We start from the raw sequence: 10,575 nt of genomic DNA on the forward strand, positions 1-10,575 counted from the left end.
ATCTACTTGGTCATCTGCCACATGCGGCTTGGAGGTATGGGCGTCTGCAGGGGCCGTGGTGTGCTGGAGATGCTCGGGGTGGACGGGCTCGGAGGTCAACGCCCCAAAATTCGGGATTGGAATGCCGGACCGCGCGAGGGACTGCAGAATCACCGACATCGACCCTCAAGCTCGGCAACCGCGATGTCAAAACGACCGCTTGCTCGCGACGATGACCGCGGTCGAGGTTCCTCTCCGGGCATTCCCATCCCCTTACAATACATTTCCGGCCTCCTCCCGAGAGTCGATCCAACGTCTGCGTCAAAATCTGAAATCCATCATCATGCGGAGGATCCACAGACTCGATCGGAGTCTCGAGAGGAAGTTGGGAGGCGGACTCTTGAAGAACCAACTGGCTCCTCTCCACAATCGTCGTCTGTTTAACATTACATAAAATATAAATTCAAAAATGCATATAAATTGAAAGCGTAACATAAGAATTAAAATTAAATAATACTTACATGAAGGGACTCGGCCAACTCATTCCCAGGTCGAACATAAACGTCACCAAAGACGTCGATCTCTGGGAATTTCGACCCCCCCTTAATTGAACAAGAGAAGGAAAATATTAGTATGAACAAAATAAATTAATAATAATGACGTATTAAAAATTAAATATAAATTATATTATTCTTACCCGACGCCGTGCATTCATCCTATATGAGAAGGGCCTGGAGCCGGAATGGTGGAGAAGAGTCTTCTTCTTCCTATTGCCCTTATTCACTTGGGCTTTATTCTGTTGTACAAAAAATAAAACGTAATAGTTGAAATATAAATCAATTAAATAATAATGAGATATAAAAAATAAAATAAACATTAATAAGAAATATGTAATAATTAAACAAATATTATTAAAAAAATACCACATAATCGGGCGCCTGAAAATAAGCGCAAAGCCACACCCAACTATCCTCCCGCCCCTCAAGCTCCTTCGGGCAACCCTCCTGAAGAGCGACTTGCGGATCATCAAACGCCTGAAAATGGTGGTGCAAGTCGCTCTTCCACTGCTTGTACCTCTCACCGAAGAGTGCATTGACGTCGCCAAGGTCTCCTCGTGGAGGTCCTCTAAGTGATAGTTCGTCTGCAATAAATTCATTACATATATTAAGTAATAGAAATATATAAAATTTGAAAGAAAAATAATTAAAAGATAGGAAACATACCGACAACTGGCCGCGAACTTGCATCTTGACCTCGTCAGGCATGACCTTTCAAGACTTTCATTGCATCAGGCAATGGGTCCGAACGACGTGGCCAATGTCGTGGGCCAAGGAGCTATGCAAGTCCGCCGTCGGTGCAGCTCGATGGCGCTCGTCATATCCGATCTGTACGATCGTTGCTCACCCGGGTGACCTTCGCCGTCTTCACTACCAACACGGCCCTCGGGTGTTCCTCTTGGCTGCAAAGGGATATGACAATATTAAGTAAATAACAAATTGAACCATAAAATTCCCAATTAAAAAAATATTAAAAACAAAAAAACGAAAGTGGAAGGGTATATATACCTGGAGGTGTCCCGAGGCACCAGATCGATCGATGTGGTATCGGTGGTGGTAGCGGGCGGTGTCGCCGCCTAGCGCTAAGAGGCTGCACCACCGAAGAAGATGATGATGCAGCCGCTGGATCCCCAGACCAGCTAGCACGTGGTCTTGCTCCATCGAGCTAAAGGATGATACCGAGCGGGGGCTCGAACTCGGTGTAGTCGTCACCGCCCTACGACGTCTAATCAAGTCTAACATCTGCACAATTTCATTAATCAAATTTAGCACATACAATGTCATTAAAAAATTGAACTAATTAATTAAAATCATAGTTTGACCTAGGGTTTGCGATTTCGGAGTATCCGGGACTCCGATCCATGATCCGTCGAATCCTAAACGATCCTATAAATACTGGTACCACATACGTGAGTTTCAGCTCGATCCAACGGTCCGAACATATCAAACCCAAAAATCGCACAATAAGTTCGAACCGTTCGAGATTCAAACAATAACCAAATTCCAATCCGAGCACACCTACGCGCTCGTGACAACGAAATGTTTGCACTGGGACCCAATGCCCTATGCCACAGATACCCCACGTGCCACCACACGCGCGTATGGGTGCCTGGCGATAACAATCACCGGGAAATCCTAAAAATTAAGGGCCAAGGTTCCTACCCTAGGTTCAAAACATCAATTGGAGGCACTTTTGTTCTCGGACCTACCCCGAAAAACGGCCGGAAGTGGCCGAATTTCAATTTCAAAACCGGCCGAAACCTAGGGTTTCAAATTCACTACCCTATGCACACAATCAATCAAATCCTACCCAACTATCAGCTAAAGCATCAAAAATAGTCCAGAAAGCATACCTCAATTGCCGGATTTGGTGCCCGGAGGAGAGAGAACAACGGCGGCGAAGATTCGGCCTAAACGGAGGAAATCACGGCGGCAGGATGGGCGACGGCGACGGCAGAAGCTCCGAGGTTCGGCGCTTGTGGTGGCGGTCTGAATTGGGGCGGAGTAGGGCTGAGGTCACGGCGGAGAGAGAGAGGTTTTAGGGTTCGAGTTTAAGAAACTGGAGAAGAAAGAGAAGATCGCGATTTTCAGAAAACTTATTCGACTTTGCGCGACGAATAACCAAATCCGTCGCGCAAAATTCATTAAAATAACTTTTGCGCGACGCAATACTGACTTGTTGTCGAGCAAGGTTCTGAAAATATGACATTTGAGCGACGTAAAAACATACTTTCGTCGCGCAAAGTTCTGAAAATATCACCTTTGCGCAACGAAACAACTAGTGTCGTCGCGCAAGTTTGTCCAGCCGCCCAAATTTTGGGATTTGATTTTGCGCGGGGAAGATAAATGAAATGATATTGCACGACGAAGGTACCTGAGTTCGTCGCGCAATCTAGATTTTTGCCCAAAAAAATTTCGCTAAGTGTTGGAGCGGAGAAGGGCTACAATTTTTTTCATGGTTTTGCGCGACGAAGCTACTTGAGTTCGTCGCGCAATCTTGATTTTGCCAAAAAAAATTTCGCTAAGTGTTGGAGCGGAGAAGGGCTACAATTGTTTTCATGGGTTTGCGCGACGAAGGTACTTGAGTTCGTCGCGCAATCTAGATTTTGCCAAAAAAAATTTCGCTAAGTGTTGGAGCGGAGAAGGGCTACAATTTTTTTCATGGTTTTGCGCGACGAAGGTAGCTGAGTTCGTTAATCTGGATTTTTGCCCAAAAAATTTCGCTTAGTGTTGGAGCGGAGAAGGGCTACAATTTTTTTCATGGTTTTGCGCGACGAAGGAACTTGAGTTCGTCGCGCAATCTAGATTTTGCCAAAAAAAATTTCGCATAGTGTTGGAGCGGAGAAGGCTAAAATTCTTTCTCACATTGCGCGATGAATTCAAGGTGAGTTCGTCGCGCAAACCCATACCCTTGTACCCTAAACCCTAAAACCTATACCCTAATCCCTAAACCCGAACTCCTGAACTAGTTTCAATGATCCAACCAGCAATCTTCTTTTTTTATAGTTCAAGATCGTATACGTTAAAAATCATAATGAATGAACATTCAGAGATTGAGTAACGGGACAAAACTTTTCGACGGTTCTAAACAAACTGTCCCGATTCAACGGTGATTTTAACTCCGATGTTGAAAAATTTTTACAGTTGCGATTCTTGACCCTATATGAATACAGAGATGTAATTCGATCTTCAATTTCAGATATTTACAGTACATGACATCACATAATCTTATGTTATACTGAATGAATGTATAAATAAATTCTTCATTTTTTATGAATATTGTGTTTTGATGGAATATGCATTCTAGGAAACTAGTTTTAGTAATCCAGCCGTCAAATATGTTTGTTTATACTTCGAGATCATATACATCGAAAATGAGAAAAAAAAAAACATTCAGAGATCAAGTAACGGGACAAAACGTTTCGACGGTTATAAACGAAAAGTCATGATTTAACGGTTATTTTGACTCTGATTTTGATGATTTTTTACAACTACACTGTTTAACCCTATGTGAATACAGTGAACTACTTCGATCGTCAATTTCAAATATATACGTGTGTATATATCAAAAATATATATATGTATATGTTTGTGCGACGAGGTCTTTTTATTCGTCGCGCAAAAGCTACTTGCGCGACGGAATTATTTGTCGCGCAAATAATAGAGTATCGGCGTTTACATTTTCCGTCGTGCAAAATGTGCGCAACAATTATGCCTTCGTCGCGCAAGGTTATTTTCATTCACATATTATTAAGCTGAATTATTCATCATTACATATAATTAATTGTATGAAAGTATGATTTATTCTATTTTCTTTTGATTTGAGAATTGAAGGATTGTTGATAATCTTATTTTCTTTGTATTCATTTTTTCGGTTATATGGTTTTCATTTTTTAAAAGTTTTTTGTCAAAATAAATTTAAACTTTATTATTAAAATTACTTGGATATATTTATTTGCCAATGGTTTATAACTACATTTATTTTAATAATGTTTCATTTTTGCACATATATAATGTTTGGATATAACAAGTACATATATGAAAACATTTGCATTACACAAAATATGTCCACTAACATAATAAAATTACAAAAAAAATTCATCATTCATCATCTGAACTATAATAACTTTCGTTATCGTCGCTATCATCACTTTCGGTCTCCCAATCCTCTTCCTCCTCCTCCTCCTCCGCCTCCTCTATAACTACATCATCGTCGTTGCTCGTGCCAACTGCAACATCGTATCGCGGAAGATCACCGAGGTCAATTGTAATTGACTAAATCGGTATTTCGATTGAAGACACTCCTTGTATTTGAAATGGCTCTTGTATAACATTAGTATCTCGAAGTGTTTCCGCATCATTTTCCATTGAAGATTCTAAACGTTGGTCAGCCACATTGTCGACGTCGTTGTCAGTTGGGTCTAGTTCTGGTATAGCATACACGTTCCTATGATCCATCTTTTGAACAACGTTCCAACCGCTTCCGGCTTTAGGGTCATCTAGATACACAATTTGTGTTGCCATGTTTGCCAAAATATAAGGGTCGTCATCATACCAAGTTCTGTTCATGTTTGCCAGTATGTTTTGCGCGACGAATTATTCTTCGTCGCGCAATCTTTCGTCGCCCAAATGGTGAAACGTAATAGTGTATGTTTGTCAAATTAGTGTGTTAAATATGTCAGTGTGTGAAATTATAGAATGATACTGTATCACCATGTCAGCGGGTGATACTTCCCTTTAAAATTTGCCACGTGTATTTTTTAAAAGAAAATTTATTTATTTATTTATTTTTCAGCTAGACATTGGTTTCCAATTTTACCCTTCACAAAAATTAAAAGAGAAAAAAAAAAACTGTGTCACACCTCCCACCTCTCTCTAGTTCGCAGCCCCCTCACGCGTCGCCCCTCCCACCTCCGTCCAGTTGAGTCTCCCTCTGTAGCACCCTCCATCCCTGTTTGTATTCCTTTCCCCAATCCTTCAATCTCCTCATCTAGGTTGCCTCTATCTCCCTCAAAAACTCCAAATCCAAGTTCTCTTTATCCAACTTTGCTCTCAATCCTGCATGGCCTTGACAAGAGATGATTCCAATAAACGCCAACTATTAAATAAAGTGATTCAGAGAGAGAGAGAGAGAGATATGAAGGAAAAGAAGGAGAGGGGGCGACATCAAGGGGATATAGGACTGCAGACCTTGGCTGCAGTCATCTTTTTTTTTATTTTTTTAGTTTAGTTCTAAAGGGTAAAACTGATACCTAATGTCTAGCTAGGAAATAATTTAATTAGTAGAGGGTTAAAAAGACACATGTCAATATATGAGTGGAAGTATCACCCGCTGACGTGGTGATACCGTACCATTCTATAATTTCTCGTCAGTGTGTGCAATTGTTATTTTATTTTATCCAAAATAAAGAGAAGTTGTGTTCTATGAAAATAGGACCATTTTCTTATTTTGATTTTGATTTTAAAATTTTTTAATATGAAAAAAATGTTAATTTATTATATTATCCTTATTTAATTAAAAGTTTCAATGCTTAATAAATTCATTAACCAAGGGCAATATTTTATATTTTAAATGTTTTACCATTATCTGTTTTTTATGAAAGATTGAAGAAATTGACGGAAAAGCAGAATCATGGTTATCTGGCCATGGCATCCCCCTTAGTAGGAAGCAGAAGATCATGGAAGAGATACAAAGAGAGCTTGTTAAAACCTCGGATTTTGATGTGGAGAGGGAAATCCTCTCTATTCTTCCCCACGAAGAAATCAAAAGTTGCAGCCCGTTGAGTAGGCTGAGGAAGGTATCCAAATGCATCATATTTAATTTTTTCACCACCATTATTCATATCCAATTATATATATTAGATTTTTAATTGCTGGTTATTTTTCTCAAATATGTATGTAATATAATCCCAGGTGCCACTACTTAAAGATATGGACGAAGGAGTTTTGAGAGAAATCTCTGAGAAGCTTAAGCCCGAGAAGTACACTCGTGGAGACATCATTATTGAAAAGGATAAAACACTTGAAAAGATGCTTTTCATTGTGGACGGGCGTGTAGCGATTGTAAATGCAACTCATTCTATGTGGGCATTCGGCGCAGGAGATTTTTATGGAGAGGAACTTCTAGTTGCGCCATTGTGGACCTCTTCTAGTGATGCAAAACCCATAATAAACGAGTCTGTTCGGGCCCTTGATGATGTTCAAGCCCTTGTTCTCTATGCCACAGACATGGAGAACTTGGGCTCTAGTTCCAAGAGGGTAATCTCTAAGTTCATGAAGCGTTTCAGCAATTTTGCCTCTCCCTCAGATATCCGGTTGACTTGGCTGAAGAAAGTAAGTTGGTCCATCTGCAGTACTATATATATGAAGCAAGTATTTAGAACTTAATGAAGAAAACACATCCAATTAAAACCATTATATATCATCCTAGCTACCCAGTATAAGAAGTTTGCTTTATATTTTTAATTGCTGATTATTTTTCTCAAATATTGTATCAATTTCTAGGTGCCGCTGCTTAAAGACATGGACGAAGGAGTTTTGAGAGAAATCTCTGAGAAGCTTAAGCCCGAGAAGTATACTCGTGGAGAAATCATTATAAACAAGGATGAAACACTTGAAATGATGCTTTTCATCGTGGAAGGACATGTAACCATTAAAAAGGCAGATAATTCTCAGTCGAAACTAGGCGCAGGAAATTTTTATGGAGAGAAACTTCCGTTATCTATTTTGTGGACCTCCTCTAGTGATGCAAAACCCATAAACGAGTCTGTTCAGGCCACTGATGATGTTCAAGCCCTTGTTCTCTATGCCACAGACATGGAGAGCATCGGCTCTAAATCCAAGTCGCATTTCAAGAAGTTGTGCACGGTGACTATGCTTAAGAATGTAAGCTCCTCTCAATTTAGAAGACATATAAAAGAAGAATATATGATATTACTTATTTGATTTATATAACGTTCTCTTTATGTTTGTCAAATTAATGTGTCAAAAATATGCCAGTTGCTTCATCTGCGGTACTAACTTTTAGAAGGTTTTCTTTATATGAAGAAGACGTATATGTACGTATGTATTCAAGCACGTGTTTAGAACTTAATGAAGAAGACAGAACCAATTAAAACCATTATATATCATCCTAGCTAGCCAGTGCTAACTTTTAGAAGATTTGCTTTATATTTTTCTTAACCGAAAATGTCACATCTATCTAATTTTAGGTGGAAATCTTTCAACAAATGGACGAACAAGTGCTGAAAGCAATCTCCAAGCGTCTTAAGCCCATGAGCTTCAATGCCAAGAAGTACATTCTTGAAGAGAAAAAACCACTTAATATGATGTTCTTTGTCGTGCGAGGAGTTGTATTAATTGAAAGCGAAAGTGCTGTGGACGTGAACGGGAGAAAAACCGTTGAATTGGGAAGTTTCTACGGAGAAGAACTTGTACATTGGGTTACAACTTGGGTATCACACCAGACCCTTCCAACCAAACTACCTTTGTCACCTGATTCTGCGCTATGCCCCTACCATGGTGTTTCTGTGAAAATACTTGCTCTCAAAGCCGACGACTTGAAGAGTGTACTCTCTGATTTCACCCTCCCTACAGATTCTGATCAGCCTCGGGACTGGTTGACCATCCTAAAGAATGTAAGTTCCTCTGGATGAAGAGAACCAGACTCTCTCTCTCTCTCTCTCTCTCTCTCTCTCTCTCTCTCTCTCTATATATATATATATATATATATTAATCATAATATTTCTAATTTATAGGTGGAAAGGCTTGAGACCATGGATGAGGAAGTTTTGAAAGAAATATGTGGGTATCTTGAGCTCAGAATTTATGAAGATGCGTATATTATTCAAAAGGATAAACCAATCGAAATGATGTTCTTCATCATGAGCGGAGTTGTGTCAGTGACAGACGAGAGCTCGAAACATTACCGCAATGAAGGAGGACGTCCAAATCACAGTGGAGTTGATCTCATAGAACATTGGCTACAATCTAAATCTACCGGCGTTCCTGCCGAATTGCCCACCTCTCCTTTTAGTTTTTGGGCCATCGGTGAAGTTAAAGTTCTGGTTCTTAAGGCCGACGACTTGGCAAAGGTTCAGCCTGGTGATCAAATTCGTTAGTATTACTATTATATGCAACTAATGAATTGTCTTTGTATTATATTCCTGCTTATGTACATACGTAGTTTCCTTGTCTGAAGCTTGTTTGTTTGTAAGTTGTTTGGATTTCCAGTTAATGAACGATTGCCAAATGATGCTAGAGTTGAGATCTTGTTCTGCTTTTTGTGATTGTTGGATGCATATACGCACTGATCCTCTCCGCTTCTTGGGAAGAGTTGCTAAGTTTGCTCTGCTTTGAGAGAATAAATAATTTATACTACAAAAGGACTTTGATACATGACTATTGGGTGTTTGTTTACACGTGATTTATATTTATTATTATTTTTTAAGGTGTTAATCAATAAGCAACAAGAAAATTATAATATTATTTTTTAAGGTGTTGAGAGAATCTCTGTTTTCTTGGTCTTTCATTTGTGTTTATAATATGAAATGATGACGGTTGCTGCCAATTGCCTCTCATTGGGTTTGGGTAGCTATGTCGAGATGTTCAAAGGGCAATTAGTGAGGTATTTTCCTCTAATTACAACAAAATAATGGTCCATAAACCAATTCCATATGTAATATTTGCGCATGTGTGAAACGGAGCTAAACCAATTTCCCAGATAATGTAAAATGAAGGGTGTTCTTAAAATGAGATACTATTTGTTTTTAAAATGAGATAATACGAGGTTTATTTATTTTGTTTTTTTTTTTCCAGAGTCATTATATATGCTCCGACCTTTGATTTGTTTGGTCACTAGCACAATTAACTTGTTCGCAATCGAGTTCGCTGAGGCAACAGGTGATGTTGAAGCCCTTGCTCTCATGGCTAGCGACGTCGCGAGTGTGGTCTTTAAATTCGGAAGGCAATATATGTTTGAGGATAACCACTTCAAGAAAATTTTAGGTTATCTGCAACTAGGAGTTGTGGGAACAACTACATATCATTTAGTGCGAAAGAAGTTGAGGAGGCAACAAACAATTACCTTGTAAGTAGGATCATTGGTGAAGGAGGCTCTACAACCGTTTTCAAAGGACTGCTACCAGATAAAACAGTGGTTGCGGTGAAGAAGTCCAGAATTAGTGGTAGCATTTTTGATAATCCATATGCAGTTAATGAGGTAGGTGTTGCTTCTCAGACCAATCACATAAATTTGGTGAGGTTCTTAGGTTGTTGTTTCGAAGCACAAACACCTGCACTGGTTTTTGAGTACATTCCCAATGGCACTCTTTAATGAGCATATTCATGAAAAAGAAGGCAAAGGATGTTCACCATTTTCATTGGAGTTCCGACTGAAGATAGCGGCAGAAATTGCAGGATCAGTAGCTTACTTGCACTCCATGGAAATCATACACGGATATGTGAAGACAACAAATCGTTCCATCCATGATCATGAATTTCGTCTGTCAACTTCTGTGCAAGGGACACTCTTTGACCCTGATTTATATCATAATATTCAACCCTGAAAATCATTCCTAGGTCTGTAATTAAATACAATTATATTAAGTGAAACTGTTCATAAAACTAAAATTTAAAAAATGTGAACAAAGATTAATTCCATAAAAGTTCATCAAAAAAATTGAGATTAAGACACAATACGAGTTCATTGGAGTTGAATACAAGTTAGTTTTTATGAGTCTTGCCCCCTTTAAAAGTAAAGTTTGAGTAATAAGTTACCAAAAGAAAAAAATTGTTAGGTGGTTAATGTACATACCCTTAACAGTCCATGTGGTATTGATGCAAATTTACCTTTCTAAATCAATAGTTATGGGTTATTTGTGCTCCAAAGTTCATACTGTGCTGAGCACTCATCGCTTTAATTTTCAAATTCAAATAGGATCCTAATCAGAAGGATAATTGCACAAAGCTTTGAAACTATATGTACTGAATTTTAATGTGTTGTGGATAATTGCACCATTTCTCCTGAAAGTCACGTTTT

The sequence above is a fragment of the Prunus mume genome, linkage group LG5 (assembly GCF_029339155.1).
Source record: "Prunus mume cultivar Tortuosa linkage group LG5, ASM2933915v1, whole genome shotgun sequence".
NCBI lineage: Eukaryota > Viridiplantae > Streptophyta > Magnoliopsida > Rosales > Rosaceae > Prunus > Prunus mume.